This window comes from Lipophrys pholis, assembly GCF_963383615.2.
Source record: "Lipophrys pholis genome assembly, chromosome: 7".
Taxonomy (NCBI): Eukaryota; Metazoa; Chordata; class Actinopteri; order Blenniiformes; family Blenniidae; genus Lipophrys; species Lipophrys pholis.
The window spans coordinates 28,255,371-28,272,813 of NC_137638.1; the positions used below are offsets into that span (position 1 = coordinate 28,255,371).

The 17,443-nt window shown below is 45.0% G+C and overlaps 1 protein-coding gene across 2 annotated transcripts in view; it reads left to right on the plus strand.

The window, feature by feature from the left end:
* Window positions 1-1,595: 1,595 nt before the first annotated feature.
* Window positions 1,596-17,443, plus strand: part of sema4c (sema domain, immunoglobulin domain (Ig), transmembrane domain (TM) and short cytoplasmic domain, (semaphorin) 4C) — a 111,268-nt gene continuing 95,420 nt past the window's right edge. Inside the window, exon 1 of one of the 2 annotated variants that reach the window (XM_080467406.1) lies at window positions 1,596-2,241. The gene's annotated coding sequence lies outside the window, so the exon portion shown is untranslated. The remainder of the gene's footprint in view (window positions 2,242-17,443) is intronic. The other variant, XM_080467407.1, reaches the window with a different exon arrangement.

Here is a 17,443-nt window from a genome sequence, read left to right on the forward strand (position 1 = left end):
AAAGCCCTTCTTGTTCAGGTTTGTGAAAAGACATTGAAATAAATGTGGACATTCTCATCATGTAATTGTGCCTTTTTGAAGTGAACCAAAGGAAAACAGTTCAATTTGTTGTTATTTGTAGGTTGATATTTACTACTGGAGATCCAACTGGGGCCCCTGAACTAAAATGAGTTTGACAACCCTGAGTTAAACAATGAGATGCTGCTCCTTCCAACCAGTAAACAATCTCAGTATCGATCCTCTCTGACCCTGGTGGCTGAGTGTGACGATGAGCGGCAATTCATGTTCTCATAGCAAACACCAGCCGTCAGCATGGGCACTGAAGATAGGAGCTTTAAACTGTTCAGTTATATTTAAATAAAATGATCTCATCATTTATCGTTTTTCAGGAGACAAAGTAAAAAAGAATAAATATATGAGTGGTTAAAAGGTTTGATCTCAGGACAACACACTCATTTTGAAGGTCACTTACTTGAGCACAGAGCAAATTATAGCAAGGTTGATAATCGGAACGGAGGAGAAGAGAAAAACTCTATTAATTCCAGAGGGAAATTCGTTTACAGCGTTGCTCCACATGGAATAAATAGAAAAGAAAGTTAAATATCAAATAAGACAGGATGAAATTAAATGAGTAATAATATATAGAAGCTTGACGGTGTCTTATATAAGCACAGAAAGAATGAAATTAACAAGCAACAATGCTGTTTCATGGAACTGCATCGTAATTGGCTGATCCTCCACACGGAGCCCCAAAAAGATTTCTTTGAAAACGCCGCCTAGGCTTTGACGTGTAGATGGACAAGACGCACATTTGCTAAAAACAATGATGTCCTCGACCCACCTCGTGACCCGATAACCCCACGACTCTCTCCGCGACGTCACGTAACAACACCAGTGGTGGACGATGTGATCGGGCTGCCGAAGCTACTGATGCTACTTGGTTTATGTTGGATCTGTCCATTTCTACATTTTTACCATGCTCCGTGGCGTTTTTCTTCATTTTTGGTGTATTTCTATTTCAGCGTTACGGCGCCACCCTTAGGCCTGGCATATGAACTACATCATTTTGAGTAGTAGTAGCTTGGACTGATGTTTCTGTGTGGACAGGGAACTATGAGGAGGGCTTGTGAGGCGAGAAAGCTGGAATTTGTCTATAATAATAATAATAATAATAATAATAATAATAATAATAATAACAATAATAATTCAGCCAATGTGTGAGGAACATCTACTTTCTGTGTACTCAGACTGCCTGGAGGACAGAATTGCTCATTGGCACTTCAGCAGGGCTGAATCCAGAATTGAACCAGGGCATCTTTCCGCAGCAGGCCACCCAAACAATTTGATTATGTGTGGGTCTGAAAACAGAAGAAAAGAAACAAAACGGGGGAGCCTCTGAGGGCCTGGGGTCAGTTCCCAGGTTGAGCAGCACGTTGCCAGACTCGAGCTCCACTTCTCCACACAATGAGGCGTCCTAATGAAGCGGTGTCATGGCTGCTGGGGGGCCTCTTCTCTGCCGGGGCCCTTGTTCCAGAGGCTAATGGGCGGGGGCCTGTTTTTTGAAATCCTCCCTGGTCCCTGCTGTGATGCGTACTGCAGAAGTATAGGCTAGGGACGAGCACACACACACACACACGCGCGCGCTGCAGCGCCACACACACACACACACACACCACACACACAGAGACGCACACACATCATTTCCACTGGAGATTGGCACAGAGACGCAGCGCCACGACCGCTCCGCGTCTCGCCGCGTCGCAACGCCTCGCTCAGAAACTTCTCCAGACAACGAGAGGCGGATTGCTGCTCGTCCCAGATAGAGTGGATTTAAATTCGCGATTCCTTTTTCTTTCTTCACCGTTTTTTTTCTCTCTCTCCTCCTCCTCTTCCTCCTCCTCCGGTTTCGTGTTACAAAGCCCGGGGAGGGAGAGTTGCGCGGAGAGCCAGTTCGTACAAACTGAATGACAGGATCATATGGCTCCATTTGCCTTGTAGTCCCTACATTATTATTTTAAAATCATTGTGGACGCAGGAAAAAAAAAAAAAAAAAACCAGAGGGGAGGAATCCATTCTGACTGCGATGAGGATGTGGAATAATTTCTAACTCCGATCCAAGAGGAAAGAAAGGCGAGATAACGGAGAAAGAGGAGCGAGGCTGGGGGAAGGATAGTGGCTCGAGACGGGGAGGAGAGCGCACGACGCGTCGCCGCCGCTGATCACCACCCGCCTCATAATAAGGTAAGTTTGCGGCTGTAATCTATCATAACGCTGTTTGCAGGATCCAAAGTGAAAACGCACAAAGCGGAGGCTCCGGATCGGGAGCGTCCGGATCTCCAACTGTTGCCATGAAGCCCTCCTTCGTTTTGTCCACGGACGCATTAGAAACACACGCATTATTTAAGGTGCTGTTGGTTTGCCAGAGCTGGACTCAATGTGGTGCAACTTTATCTCCTTTCTGCCCCCCTTCTTCTTGCTCTCCGAGCAGAGTAAACACAGCGCAGTGCGGGCAGGAGCAGTTGGATGTGGATCAACTCCTGCTTTCTAATGTAGTCTGTGCATCTACCGTAATGTGCTGGTCCCCAATCACTGGAGCTTTACTCTATCATCGACCTCCCCCATGCTCCTGCTACAATCAGCCCTCACAACTAACTTCTGATAGTTCGCTGCGTGATAAATCAACTTCCAGGCTGCTTCTCGTCAACAAAACGTCACAAACTTACTTTGTGACTCTGGTTTCCACCACAGCTGCAGACTTTTTATGCAGATGCGAGTATTTCACAGCTCGAACTGAAAGCATTTTTCAAGTTTTCAATACCTTTGTTATAAAGCAAGCTGATCCTTACATTGCCGCCTGTTTTCATTCCTCTTCCTCAGCTGGCACTCAGAAATGGAGCTCTTATGGTGACAATAATCCACTCACTTCACACACGCTGGAGTGGAGAGATATTGTTCTGTGTGGTGCTTTCCCTCCTTATTCCCCCTCCAGTTTCTTTCTTTTTTGCCTTTAATGAAGTAAGTATTAGCTTCACTTGACTGATTATTGTAATTACTGAGGAGGAGGAGGAGGAGGAGGTGGAGGAGGAGGAGGAGGTGGAGGGTGGAGGGTGGATGTGGGGGCAGGCGTCCACTCTGGACACCAAGGAGGTTTTGTGTGGAAAGGTGGTTGTTTTAGGAGGTGGAGAAGGAGTTTGTTTTCCTTTTCCTTTTTTTTTTTTTTTTTACAAGCTGCATGGTGCCACTACCAGTTAACTAACAGACAGTCCAGCAGAGGAGGGGGTATATATAATATATATATATATATATTTATATATGACTCCACTACACAAAGACAGTGGAGTGTTGTGGGAGCAGGCATGTTATTGCCATGTGGGATTGGATTTACAGGAGCATCATTGTGCGCGAGGATCTACTTTCTGCTGTGATATTTGTGTAATTGCCTCATAAACTTTGTGCCGGGATTTTCTTTCTCGTAAGGTTGGTGGGTGGGTAGTTTGCTCTTGCACTTCTTGTGTGTGTGTTTCTGAGTGCCACTGTGTCATTTGCAAAGACTAATGAAAGTAACACACTCCTGGATTTCAGCGCGTTGACATTTGTGGTCGCAGGGGAAAGATGGTGTGAGAGGATAATCCCGCCAAAATTCACTTTATTCACCTTTTAATTTGTGAAATCGAGATCAGACCTTTAAAAATACACATAATCTTCCGTATATAAGTAGACGGAGTAGATTATACAGGTTACAAGGAGATATCTTTGAAAACCAATTTGGCTGTTTGAAGGATTCCGCCTGACATCTGCATCTGTATTAGTCCCAGTCTGGGGACAAAAAAAAAAAAAAAAGCCTTGAAAATCCAGTTTTATCCAGAGCAGTTGCTACACACACACACACACACACACACACACACACACACACACACACACACACACACACACACACACACACACACACACACACACGCTTCAGCCCTCTGGCCCCAGATGTTAATGCCTCCATTGAGAGAGGCACAGGACTCCTGCCGACTCGATCTCTTCATTGTCGGTAGACAATGAGCTCCACATCCTGACAGCCAACCTCCTTCCCATCTTCCTCCTCACACGCGCTTTGCACCGCTCCAGACACACACACACACACACACACACACACACACACACACACACACACACACACACACACACACACACACACACACACACACACACACACACACACACAGAAAAACAATGAAATGGCACACAGTCACGCACACATGTGAAGAAGCATGTTTTGTTTGTTGGGTACGCATGTTGCAGTGTCACAGCTTCATGCTTTTTTTTCTTTTTTCTTCTTCTTCTTCTTCTTAGATCCTTTTTGTGGAGTTTTTAAGTGACGAGCTCAACAGATGTGGGATTTTGGAAAACTTTCATCTCTTATTTACTGCGTGTGTTTGTGTATTTATGTGCAGCCATCACGTCCCCTCTGGGTGTTGTGTCGTACATGTGTTTCTAAAGTGCTGTCCAAGCTGCTCCTCTGCCAGGCTGCAATTGATTGTGATTCTTCCAACAGACGAATCGCACTGATCGGTTAATACTTCATCATGCAGACTGTCAGAAAAATAAGGAACTCTTTGCGTCTTTCTCAAGCACGAGAAGCGAAAAGGTGCATATTTTGAGTATTTTAAGAGTTTGTAAGAGTAGTCATACATTACACTTAAGTCACCTGTCAACCTCAGTGCTTGGCTTTGCTTCCCCATCCATGTAAAGTGCATGCATCTGGCTGTGTGTGTGTGTGTATGTGTGTGCACGTGCATGGCGGAGGCTGCGTGTTGTGACACCTGAGGGTCAACATTGCGTCACGGCCTTTAGCCCGTCGCTGCAGCAGATGCCTGCCGTCTGCTGGGAGCGCGCCTGTTTGTGTGCTTTAATTGTCATCTCAGTGTCACATGCATCACGTCAGTGCGACAGACACCGCGGCCCACATGGCGAGCAGCTGAATGCACAGCAAAATCCTGTGATAACGGGATCATTGACGATTATGTAACCCGGTAGCTTCACGTACAGGAACACACACATACACGCACGCCGTCGCACCATGTGTGTGTGTGTGTGTGTGTGTGTGTGTGTGAGTGTGTGTGTGATTCTGAATCTGCTAACGATAATGTATTTTTGAAGGTGGGAGAAGTTTATTTTTTTCATCTCCTTTGCTGTGCAACTGTTGATGCGCCAGCTTCCCACAGGAGGCATTTTTTCAAAAAACCTTTTCATCCCACCGCCGACTTAATCCTTTATGCCATTGTTTAAAAAAATAAAATAAAATCTCTTTCAGACGCAGATCTAGTTTTATTGTTTGCTTGTTTCAAACTGGTCGGTGTTTCCTGCTGCGCTGAGGGAAGTTCACATTTTGAGCTTCGCCCTCTGTGTTTCTGACGCTGCAACGAACAGAATCACGCTGGTTCTGTTTCTTTATATCCTCCTTCGTGTGTGTGTGTGTGTGTGTGTGTGTGTGTGTGTGTGTGTGTGTGTGTGTGTGTGTGTGTGTGTGTGCTTTTGTGTGCTGAACAGAGATATGGTTCATTGGAGGCCAGATGTAAGGTCTGTGGAGGTGAGGCAGATGGTGTGTGTGTGTGTTTGTGTGTGTGTGTGTGTGTGTGTGTGTGTGTGTGTGTGTGTGTGTGTGTGTGTGTGTGTGTGTGTGTGTGTGTGTGTGTGTGTGTGTGTGTGTGTGTGTGCAGACTGATGTTTAAAGCAGAACGATAGAAAGAGGCTTGTTTACAAGAACGTGGTGGTGACTGGCTTGTGGCAGTGTGACGGGTCAATGTGATGCAAACATTATGCCAGGGGTGTCAAACATGAGGCCGGCGGCCCCACAAGAGGCTCCAATCTGGCCTAACTACCAGTCAAATTGCAAAAATTTCAAAGAAAACATAGATTTTTTAAAAACACATTTCTTTAGAGCAGTCGACGCAACACAACACTGAGACCCCGAGAGCAATACCAGCAAACTAACATTATAGCCTCAAAGCCACGTTATCAGGGGGAGTTTGTAAAAACAACCATGATGCAACAGCTCCGGGAAAAGTCTTTAGGTCATTTCACTGTATTTTGCACCAGAAGATTTTCTTAAAATTGGCTTTATTTTGAGTATGGATTCATTTTCTGTAGTTATCTGCTTCTACTCTACCGGCCACCAAAGTTTAAATTGAGATATATGATATGTGGCTTCTGAAGTAAAGTGAGTTTGACGTCCCTGCGTGACGCCTTTGTTCCTTTGCTTTATGTAAACCTGCATCACGACTCCTTCATCATCAGTCAGAAATACAGAGGGAAACGTGTATCTGTGCGACGTTCACAGCTACCACAATTCAACAGCTTCGCCAGATTGTGAAGTCACACTCCCAAACACGAGCACACGGACGTTAAGCGTTAAACATTAGCATGCTATTAGCAAGCAAACGGTGAGAGTGGAGCTGGTGTGAATCAGTGCAATCAAAGTTTGTTCAAACTAACGCACACGGACTTGTTTTACTTCCTTTTCCCTTTCCTGTGATACGCTCATGGTTTCTTTTCACCCCTCCCACTGAGGACTCAGGCTTCTTTTCTTTCTTTTTTTCTGGGTTATTTTATTGACCTTCCTCGCTTTCCACCATCTGCTGTTTTGACAATAAGTTTTATCCCCGCCAGTAGAACAGCACCAGCTACGTCTTGTGGGCTCTAAAGCAACTTTCTCTGCGCTGTAAATCAATCCAGGAGGAAAAGTGCAGTTCTCAGAAGAGGTCACTGTCCTGCAGCATGAGGAAAACACACGTTATTGGAGGACAGACTGAGAGCAGTTATTCAATTCTGAAGTGCCTCCATGATGGGAGGATAGTGAGTGACAGCTTGAACGAGGTACAAATCCTGAATTGACGTCTTATTAGCTGAAGTAACTCATGATGTTTACTTCTCAGCCCGAACAGAAGTGCCACCTGGGCATGCCTTCCCCATTTCCATAGATTAAAATATGTGTCTGCAAAGTTGTCTTAATGCACTTTGCTTTTTTTTTTTTGCACGTACACAAACAGTCAGAGGACCAAGAATGTGACTTTTTTTTTTAAAGAAAATTATTCCAAACAGAATTAGTATGCAGTGTGAAAGTAGGTCGCAGCTTTCCACTCGCAGATCGTTTCTGCTCTGCGGTTCTTCATGGTGGCACACTTGATGTGAAATTTGTGAAACGCATTCGCCGGCGCGTTGCGTTCCTTCAAAAATCAGAAACAAGCCGTCACCACTCACTGGAGGGCGTGTGTTGGTTCAGCTAACTTTCTCTCTTCTTAAAGTTGATGCGTTGGTAATTTATTGATGAAATGCTCCGGATGGCACAATTTATGTGATGTACAGCACAAAGCGGGAGCGTGCACGCGCCACTGCACACCCTCCAGCCCCGTCTCGGTAGCTCTTAGGCCTGCTGAGAAGTTTCTGTCAAACAGCGAGGATGGATCCAGAGGGTTTTGGCAGCAGCTGTGATTGCAGTTGTTCCGAGACCAGAAGCTTTTTGCTCCTCTGCAACTTCGCCTTCCCTTTCAGCCTTCCGTCTCTTCTCTTTTTCCCTCTCATCCACTCACACACATACATTTTTTTTGCCCCCCCCCCCTCCTCTCCCGTTCGCTCGCTCGTTTCGGCTCACTTCGGGCAGCGTAATGAGGTCATTTTTTTTGCATTGCCAAATTGTAAGCACTTACCACTTATACAGCTCAACTTTAATTGAACAGACAAGTGCATATTCAGTCTATTGTGAACAAAAAACTATGCTTGGATTGAAGAGAGCGTTATAATCCTTTTTGTTGGATGTGATTGTGGTGCCAGTAGCTCGGACGCCCTTGGAGCACTCATTATGGATGTTTCTGTCTTTCTCTCAGAATCAATTTGACTAAATTAGATTAAGTTTTATTGACGTTAATGCAAAAAATTCACAATATTACAAAATGATGCACTTCTCTCAAAACAGAATACAAAGCCGTTATAAACACTTTTCACCCAGTATGCCTCATGCAGCCCCCCACCCCACCCCACCACCCCCACCCCGCCGTTGGTTCAATCAATAAATTAATAAATAAGCCCTGAGGGATGAAAAGTGTTTCCAGGAAAGGCAGACCGGTGGAAAATCCAATATGGAGCATACTGACGATCCTGGAGGCCAATATAGTGGAGCCAGTATGCGGACAATCTTTTTCAATCTTGAAATGTGGAAGTTGCGTTTATCAAAGCTTCTCACTCTGACCTGCAATTTCCCTCCTGTCGAGCTGATCAATGCAATTTTTAGAACGTCAGAACGCGGAGGCGAGAGGCATCACCTAAATCTAATTACTGTTGTCTGCAACAAATGAGCGAACAGATGGGGAGTAATCCGCACCAACCCGCCATGACACAAAGATTTGAGCTTTTTCTTCAGGCACAACAAACTCCATCTCCCTTTACGAGTCGAGCGCTGAGAGTTACTGGGGGCCGGAAGAAGACGTGAGGTGGAGCTGACCGGGGTGGCTGGGGTCCTCTACATTATTTATGAGCGGTAGAAAGACCTGACCTGCTTGTTTGTTACCGACTGACCACTATTGGCCATCTGCTGCCGGCAGCCTCGCTCTCTTCCCTCCCTCCCTCCCTCCCTCCGTCTCTCAACTCCGCTCTGCTATCTGTGCATGCATCTGTCCATCCATCAATAACCGAGACTCTGTCCAAGTTTTTATGTAAAACAGGGTGGAGTGGCAAGGTTAAATGGATTTCACGTTTACTTGTGATAGATCAGGATTTAAGTAAAAACAATGTCAGGAAAGTGAGCGTGTCAATAAATATTAACATGAGGAAGGTTTAAGCAGAAAAATTGAGAATTTCGTTGAACACGCGCTCCTTTACTGTCCATTAAACATGCAGCTGGGCGGTTTTATGAAACGTTTTAAACTGATGAGCTGCAGCTTGTTAGTGTTCAGGCATTTGACATTTCAAATCCACTCAGTTCTTCACCAAAGCTAAGATTTAGCAAAAATAATGAGCGACTGCTCGGTGGACAGCACGCCCGTCACATGGCCAGTAAAGTTTTGACCACCAGTTAATATTCTCCTGGACTTGGTAGTTATAAAGTTGAACTTCACCCGTAGTGGCAATCCATCTTAGTGGTGCGTCCATACCAATGTCTGTCTACTCCCTGTTATTAATCTTTATAGCGTATTGTTCTCTGTGAGCATGTGTGTGTGCTTTCATTCTAAAAACCAAAACCCAGCAGCGCCAATTAGTGGCCCAACGTGCTCACTACATTGTTTCTGCCGTTTCCATGTAAAAGGACATTGTTTTCAAAACTTTGCCTTGTGAACTTTTCACTGCGTTTTCACCTGAAACATCATGTGAGCCCAAGCTTGCAGCCCTCCCTGTGAGCTTTCATGTTCTTCCTGGGCTCCCACAGTCTGGAGATTGGAGGCATGGTGACTGCATGCAGGTTAAGGGAGAGGGGGTTCAGTGATACCAGTATTGTCACCATGAAGATGGAAACACCAAGCGACTGTTTTCAGATTGAGCGTCTACCTTCGAACACCTTGTGGATGGGGCCTAAACATAAATACTTGTTGCTCTGAATGTGTGTGTGTGTGTGTGTGTGTGTGTGTGTGTGTGTGTGTGTGTGTGTGTGTGTGTGTGTGTGTGTGTGTGTGTGTGTGCGTGCGTGCGTGCGTGCGTGCGTGCGTGCGTGCGTGCGTGCGTGCGTGCGTGCGTGCGCGTGCGTGTGTGTGTGTGTGTGTGTTTGCCCTTTGATGGACTGACGACACGTCCAGCATGCAACCTGTTTCGTAGCTTCCTGCGACCCCGAAGTCTGATAAAGCAGTGAAGAAGAAAGATGAGAGGATGGATGATTGTTTCTTTTCAAATTTTCAATTTACTTATGCCAAAGATAGGATCAGGGGGAGAAATCAGTGCTGTTCTCTGGACACATCCACCCTATTTGATGCTGCTGCTTGACTTTGTCCCGGCTGTGACTGAAATGATAAAACTGGATTGGAGAGAAATAGTAATGAGCTTGTCCAGAAAGAAATAACATAAAATCTACAAAACCCTTGACAGTGCGCCAACTGTGTTTCGGGGTCACTGTGTAAGGTATTTAGTATGTTTTTGCGAAGCCCCCCGCCACGCCTGTCCGTCGACTGCTTGTTGTTTTGTTTGTTCCGACTCAGCAGATGTTTTGCTGAGCTCTGTGCACAGAGAACTACAGGAATTGTTCTCTCTCCTTTTATTTTTTTTGTTATTGCGGTTTTGGTGACACGTCAGTGGTGTTTGGACCCCGTGTGAATATGGAGGTTCCCATTGTTTACTGTTAGTCGAAACATTGCTGCGTGTTTACTTTGCATAGAGTGTGTGTCCATGCATATTCAGCTCTTTCTTTTCTTTTTTCTCCCCCTGCTGTTTTCATTCAATATTTCCTGGATAGAGTATGTAAATGTGTGCAGGCCAGCAACACGAGATAACAGTTGAAATCTACTGACTTATCCACTGGAAAACTGTGAATGTGTGCACGTATGTGTGGACGTGAATAATGATGCAGATGCTGCACAGTTGGGGGTGTGTAAAGGAAAAGTAGGCCCCCTTCCCTCCACTTCCCTGTGCTAACCAGAGCATGGAGGTTTGTTTTTATGACAGCCTTTTTTTGGCATTGTTCTGGTCCGATAGAGCTCACCCTCCCTACCGTGGGACCAGCCGTTAGTGGGCAGGAAGTGCCGGGAGAGCAACAGGAGTACACACACACACGCACACACACACACATATATATACTGTACTGCAGGCTCCAGCACACACAACCCCTCCCGAGCAATCGCCCCACACTCGCGCATAAAGTTTTGAAAGGACAATAAAAAAGTTGCCCTGCGGCTCGCGGGCTGGTAAGCTGCAGCTTATCCAGGAAGGAGCTGCAGTCGGGCTAATGGCCTCTCTCCAGGGTAGGCACTACAGAGGGGCCCGTACGGGCTTATCAGCAGCGGGAGGGCCCCTACATGGCTGCACTCTGAGATCTCCACTGAGCTGCTGTGTGGGAGAAGCTTAGCTTCAGTAGCTGTCAGAGGGCTGAGAGCAGCCCTGCTCATTTCCCGCTGTGTTTATCTTAGCCTGTAGGAAAATCAAAGTTAGTCATTAGCCCCTGTTAGATGAAAATATAGATGTTTACCCAAAGTAGCACCTCTAATAGGAAATTCAAAGTCTGTATTCCGAATGGCAAGTCAGCCTGTCAAGTGTTCCTAAGAAAGCAGAATGTTGTTGTTGAAATAATCTGTGATTGAGCAGCGTGGCTTTTACTTTGAACCCAGTATTTCTTCCCAGAGTCATGGGGCACCTTTGTGAAGTATGACAAGGCATTCGCGACGGGCAACACGTGCTATACTGTTGGAATACCCCCACAGCTGAGGTGTATTTCTTTCCCTTAATTGGAAATGTCTCGGTAAAGAGCCAGCGATGGTGATTTAGAGGAAAAATAACCAAATGTGCAGTGAAGAGTAGCGAGCTGTCCTGCCCCCCGACTGACTAATCAGATCCCGGAAAGACGTCTGCAGCATGATCTGAGCTCATGAATCAGCGCTCCTTCTCTTCATCTGTGCTGCTGCTCACAGCAGAGAAGAAGCCCGCCACTGCTCCTGTATGAAAGATTTGTTAAACACAACCTTTTATTTTCACCTTGACTGAAAAGTAAACATACTCTGTATTGTATCGTTACTTAATTCCGCTGTTTGTTTTTTTGAAGATGCCTCCTTCCCACCTACTCATCTACTTTGCATATTGCCTGACTGATGAGATCCCACAGACAGAAATACCAGAGTCAGTCCCTCATCGTACATCAGGAGATCAGACTGACATGTAGCAACATATTATACATGACACCGATGTGGAGAGCACATTGGGAGGTGGAAACACTCATCCAGCTTTTATTCACGCTTTATATTTAGACTTTATGGCATCTGGAGCCGATTCAACGCCACGTTTACACGTCAGAACCTCTGAAAACACAACATTTTTAAAACGCTCTGACTAAATAGTTCTTCTGCTCATTTGTGAGTCGATGGACAGGAACAACAATGGCCGCCTCCAGAGTGGCCTACTAGTGGCCCAACATGAAAACGACATCGTTTTCAGTGTTCCTGCCGTTTTCATGGAAACAGACATTGTTTTCAAAACATTGCAGTGTAAATGGGAAACCTTTTTGAAACAAAACCGCATAAACAACTCAAAAAGTTCTCGTGCAAAACGGCGCAGAGAGGTCAACACAAGGACACACACTATTACACAAGCAATTTATAAGCATTTCAGATGCAACAATCAACCTAACGTGTGTCATGGGAAGGAAGCCAAAGATTCCACCATTGCACAGGGAGAACATGAAAGCTCAAAGGCTCCAGGTGGAAGCATACGTTAAAGCTCCATTTGACCTGGGGTTGCATGGTGGTGCAGTGGTTACGAGAAAACCCACGTTTGACCTTTCTGTGAAGAGTTTGCATGTTCTTCCTGATATATTTGTGTTTTCTTCAGGTTCCTTCCACCGCCCATCTTTAAAACAGTGCGACAGGTCGTTTATGCCTTCGGCTCGGTGTCGGCACGGAGAGTCTTTGGCTGTCTGCGACACAAACTTAGTTCAGCAGTTAAAAGTTGGATTGATGGATGGCTGAAACACTCTACATAATAACTACACTTAAAAACACATTTGGTTTCGGTGTCATTAGCAGACACGTCCTCGCTGTCTGGGGGCAGGAGAGAAGAGCTGAGTCTTTAGTGAATTTGAGAACTAATATTTTATACTTGCAGATTTTTTTCATCATTGAAATTTAGCTCGGGGGGTTAATAACACAACTTTCTGTGATGTGACGACCTCAGGACCCTGATGTATTACTGCTTTACACAGATTTTAATCAAGAAGACTCCGATATTTGAATCCACATAAGGCTCATTTTAACCTCTGGAAATTAGAATTTAGCTTTATTCCCTCAACATTCATCGATATATCTTCTTTACAGCTGGGCAGGGTACATTCTGGACAGGTTAAACACAGACAAACAGACACTCACTCCCACCAATGGTGAACTCAGACCATGGAACAAAAAGCTTTCCTTACATACAAAATGGCTGAAAATGCTGAAAATAGTGCCACAGAAATATCGCAAATATAGAGTTCAAACACAATTATGGACATCCAAGAGAAGAACCATTTGTTTTGACCAGCGACAAAGAAGAACTTCTGCTTTGGGTCTCACTGAACTGTAAAAGCAAGAAATTACAAGAGAAGGAAAAACTGTGTTGCTATAAGACACTAAGTCAGGGGTGTCAAACTCATTGTACTTCAGGAGCTACATAAAGCCCAATTTCATCTTGAGTTGGACAAACCAGTAAAATAGTGCCACAATAACTTTAATTAACTTTAAACTTTAAACACAAAATAACAGTTACAACCAAAAATAACTACAACGTCACTCGAAACCTTCTCGTGCAAAATACAATGAAATGTCCAGAAAACCCCGGTAGCGGTTGCATGGTGCATGTTTTTACAAACTCACCCTGACTGCAGGAGGATTACAGTTTGGTAGCTTTCATGGTAGCATCATCGATATCTCAGCTCGGGTCTCAGTGTCGTGTTGTGTCCGCTACTCTTAAGAAATTTGTGTTTTCTTGGAAATTTTGCTTGGTCTTTTGGAAGTACTGGAGCCGGTTTCGGCCCACAGGCCTTATGTTTTGACATCTCATGCACAAAGTAGCTCCTGTAGCACAAACACCACCCTGTGATCCGCCATTGCGGTGTCGTTTGGCATTGAGTTACAGCATGCAGGTTAAGGGAGAGGTCACCGTTTCAGCATTTTTTTTGTGTTTTCGCCATAAATACGAAGGCGCTGAGCGGGCATTTTCAGATTCACCCACCCTTTAAAGAATGAGCAGTTTCCCCTCTCAGAGTGATGGCTTTGTGTTTATGGAGTGGCTATCAGATGGATACCCGGACATACCTAAACCCAACCGGAGACCTAATGAACGTGGCAGGACCCCCAGATTGCCCATGCATGCACAGGGTCAACATGCAGACTCCAGCTGAGCTGAGCAGAGCCTCTTATAATCTGTGCTTCACACCTGATTGGCCTAATTGACCTCAGATCCAGCCCGGCGACGGGTTTCGGCTTGAGTGCAGCTGTATCAGCAGCTGCAGCTATAATAGTCTTGTTGTTGAGGTGTGGGTCTGTCTGGTGTTCTGCAGTGTGCCTGGAAGAGAAAGACAGAGTCTGCATTTGCCCCCTCACCCACCCTTATCCTGCTGCGGACTCACCTCTGACCCCCCCACCCCCACCCCACCCATGTCCCCCACTGCTCCTTTACCAGTTCACTGCTCCCTGCATGCGTGAAGGGATAGAAAGAGACAGAAAAAGAAAGGGAAGTACTCGGTGGGATGAGGCCACAATATTATGACAGGTGGGAGATAAAAGAGAAGGGACAAAGATTGGGCAGAGCGCAAGAGCTGGCATGAGCAGAGCAAAAAATAGAGAAGTGTATAGAGGTTGCCAGGTGTGGCCCACTCCTAAAGAGAAGAGAGAGATAGAGATTGGAAAGCATGAGAGAGGCCGGCTCGCCCAGACAACAGCCCTGAGAATCCAAGATAAGAGGCGAGCAGCAGTCAACAATTACACCATCAATTTCCAGCCTGGCTCTCACCTTCTTTTCTTACTCCGCCTTTCAGTCTTGCTCGTCTTTTGCTCCCTGATTCTTATTCTTTTTCTCTTTTCACCCCTGTAGCCCAGGGCACTCCTGTATTTTGTGATCGACCTCTTGTCCTTTGACTCAAGTGCTGCACTTACATGCAGGTTTCCGTGTGCGTCTATTATAGTATATTAGTATATAATGAACACCGTTCACCAGTTAACCCGTCAAAACAAGGTACTTTAACACACCATAATGGATTTTATGAATGTAGAGCGTATTTTGCTGAGAATATTTCAGGATTCTTTTCTTCACGGGAAAGAAATATATTCCTCTGAAATGTCATGTTTTCATGGGTAAAGGTTCTTTTGTCCTTTTTTAGATTATAAAATGTGTAAAGCGACGGCTCCGTAGATCAATAGAAGTGGGGGAAAAGCGGTTGTTGCAGTTTTGCACTCAAAAAATGCACAGAAGGTCAGTTTTCAACAATATTCCCTTCGTGTTTTCCCTCGAGCGTTTTCTCTTTTTTCACATCGCGAAGACACGTCCCGCTTGTCTCTCGTAGGCTTTTCATCAGGACAGAACACATCCAATAAAGACAAAACTGAAACAATCTATTCTCATTGTTGTCTCTCTGTTGCTCGGGGATCTGATGGCTTCATCCCGCTACTTGGGTTCGCATGCGTTTGGAAGCAGCGAGACCAGAAATATGGGAGGCCAGGTACATTTTCTTTGCTGAATTTACACTTTCATGTGCTCACATAATGTCTCTCTCTCTCTCTCTCTCTCTCTCTCTCTCTCTCTCTCTCTCTCTCTCTCTCTCTCTCTCTCACACACACACACACACACACACACACACACACACACACACACACACACACACACACACACACACACACACACACACACGCGCACACACACAAAGTTGTGGCATATGGAACAGTTTATCTCCACGTCTTTTTTCTCTCCTTTCTTTTTTCCGTACCTATTAGGCAAAATCTTTTTTGGGAACACCAGGGAGGAAAGGCAAACTCTTATTATGATTTGACTTTTTGCCTGAGGTTAGACCAGATGCACACACGCGCACGCACGCACGCACGCACGCACGCACGCACGCACACACACACACACACACACACACACACACACACACACACACACACACACACACACACACACACACCCCTTTCTAATTTTCGTAGTTTAAAAATCAATAATGTCTCTTTAAAATAGCGTGAAACTAATGCAAAGAGACATCGAGGGAATCACAGAAGGAGGCTGATGAGCAAATTTAAATTGCTGATGGATGGATGGATAGACAGACAGATAGATGGATAGACAGACAGATAGATGGATAGACAGACAGATAGAGGGATAGACAGATTGATAGATAGATAGATAGATAGATAGATAGATAGATAGATAGATAGATAGATAGATAGATAGATAGATAGATAGATAGATAGATAGATAGATAGATAGATAGATAGATAGATAGATAGATAGATAGATAGATAGATAGATAGATAGATAGATAGATAGATAGATAGGTAGATCAAATTGAAGCGCTTCCCCCTTAAAATTCACTGACCATTCATCCTCCATCCATCCTTCCATTCATCCCTCCATCCATCCCGTCCTCTCATATCTCTGCGGCTCAGCGGCTCTGATTTGTGCACCAGGATTAAATTCCTCAAATTTGTCTTTCCCTCCCTGTGGGAGAGGACTGTGCTTTTTAATTAATTGATTTTGAAATGAAGTTAGCTGCTGGGCCCTGGTGTGTGTGTGTGTGTGTGTGTGTGTGTGTGTGTGTGTGTGTGTGTGTGTGTGTGTGTGTGTGTGTGTGTGTGTGTGTGTGTGTGTGTGTGTGTGTGTGTGTGTGTGTGTGTGTGTGTGTGTGTCTCTCAGATGGTGGCCCTGATGCGTTGCTGGGTAGGAGAAGTTGTTGGGTTCTGCTTGATTGTGGTTATTTATTGTTGGAAAAGATGTTGATATTTGTGATATTTGGTCTGAACCACAAAGTGTCAAAACCACAACTATGACTGACAGTTGTGAAGAGACCATTTGGTTTTGGTGTGGATTTGTTTTCTCAGGACGTCATGTTTCCCGGTTTCCTGAATTAACGTATACACATTAATACGATTTTTCCTCAATTCAATATGTGTAAACCTGTCACTGCAACAAACACCTTCTAAAGTGGATAAAGTGGACTTTTATTCTTGTTTGAGGAAGTTAATTTGTATTCCTTAAGGTTTCGGCATCAGCCTTACAGTAAAGTACACACCATCACGTTTCTGTGTGTACTGTGTGTAACACACCGTGAACACAGCCACAGAAAGACTCCCATAAATGGTGTTTGGAGCAAACACATGCTTGGTAGTCCCTTCACTCAAGCGACGTACCTGTGAGCGTCTTGACTCGTCTCTGGACCACCTCCTCTGAATACAGAGCTGACTGTGACTGAGTCGGTTGGGTGAATCATCTTTCAAGGTTACAAGTTCGAGGCTGAGCGCTTTGCAAGGCACCGCTGGTGTGTGAGTGTGTTTGTAAATGGGCGAAAGCAACGAACAATGTGAAAAGTGGTGTATAAGGGAAATCTATTTATATTTCTACAGGAGAGTGTTTATGACTGGGTGTGGTATCAGCGAGAGTGAAATGGTATCTGTGCAGATGAAAGAGCACTTCAAACGGTGTAAATTAGCTCCAAATGTACAGTTTAAGCTCCAATGAGAGGCTAATACACTCTAGCTCTTCTTGTATAGACTTCATGTTGTTGTTGTTTGGTCCCAGATGAATCCAG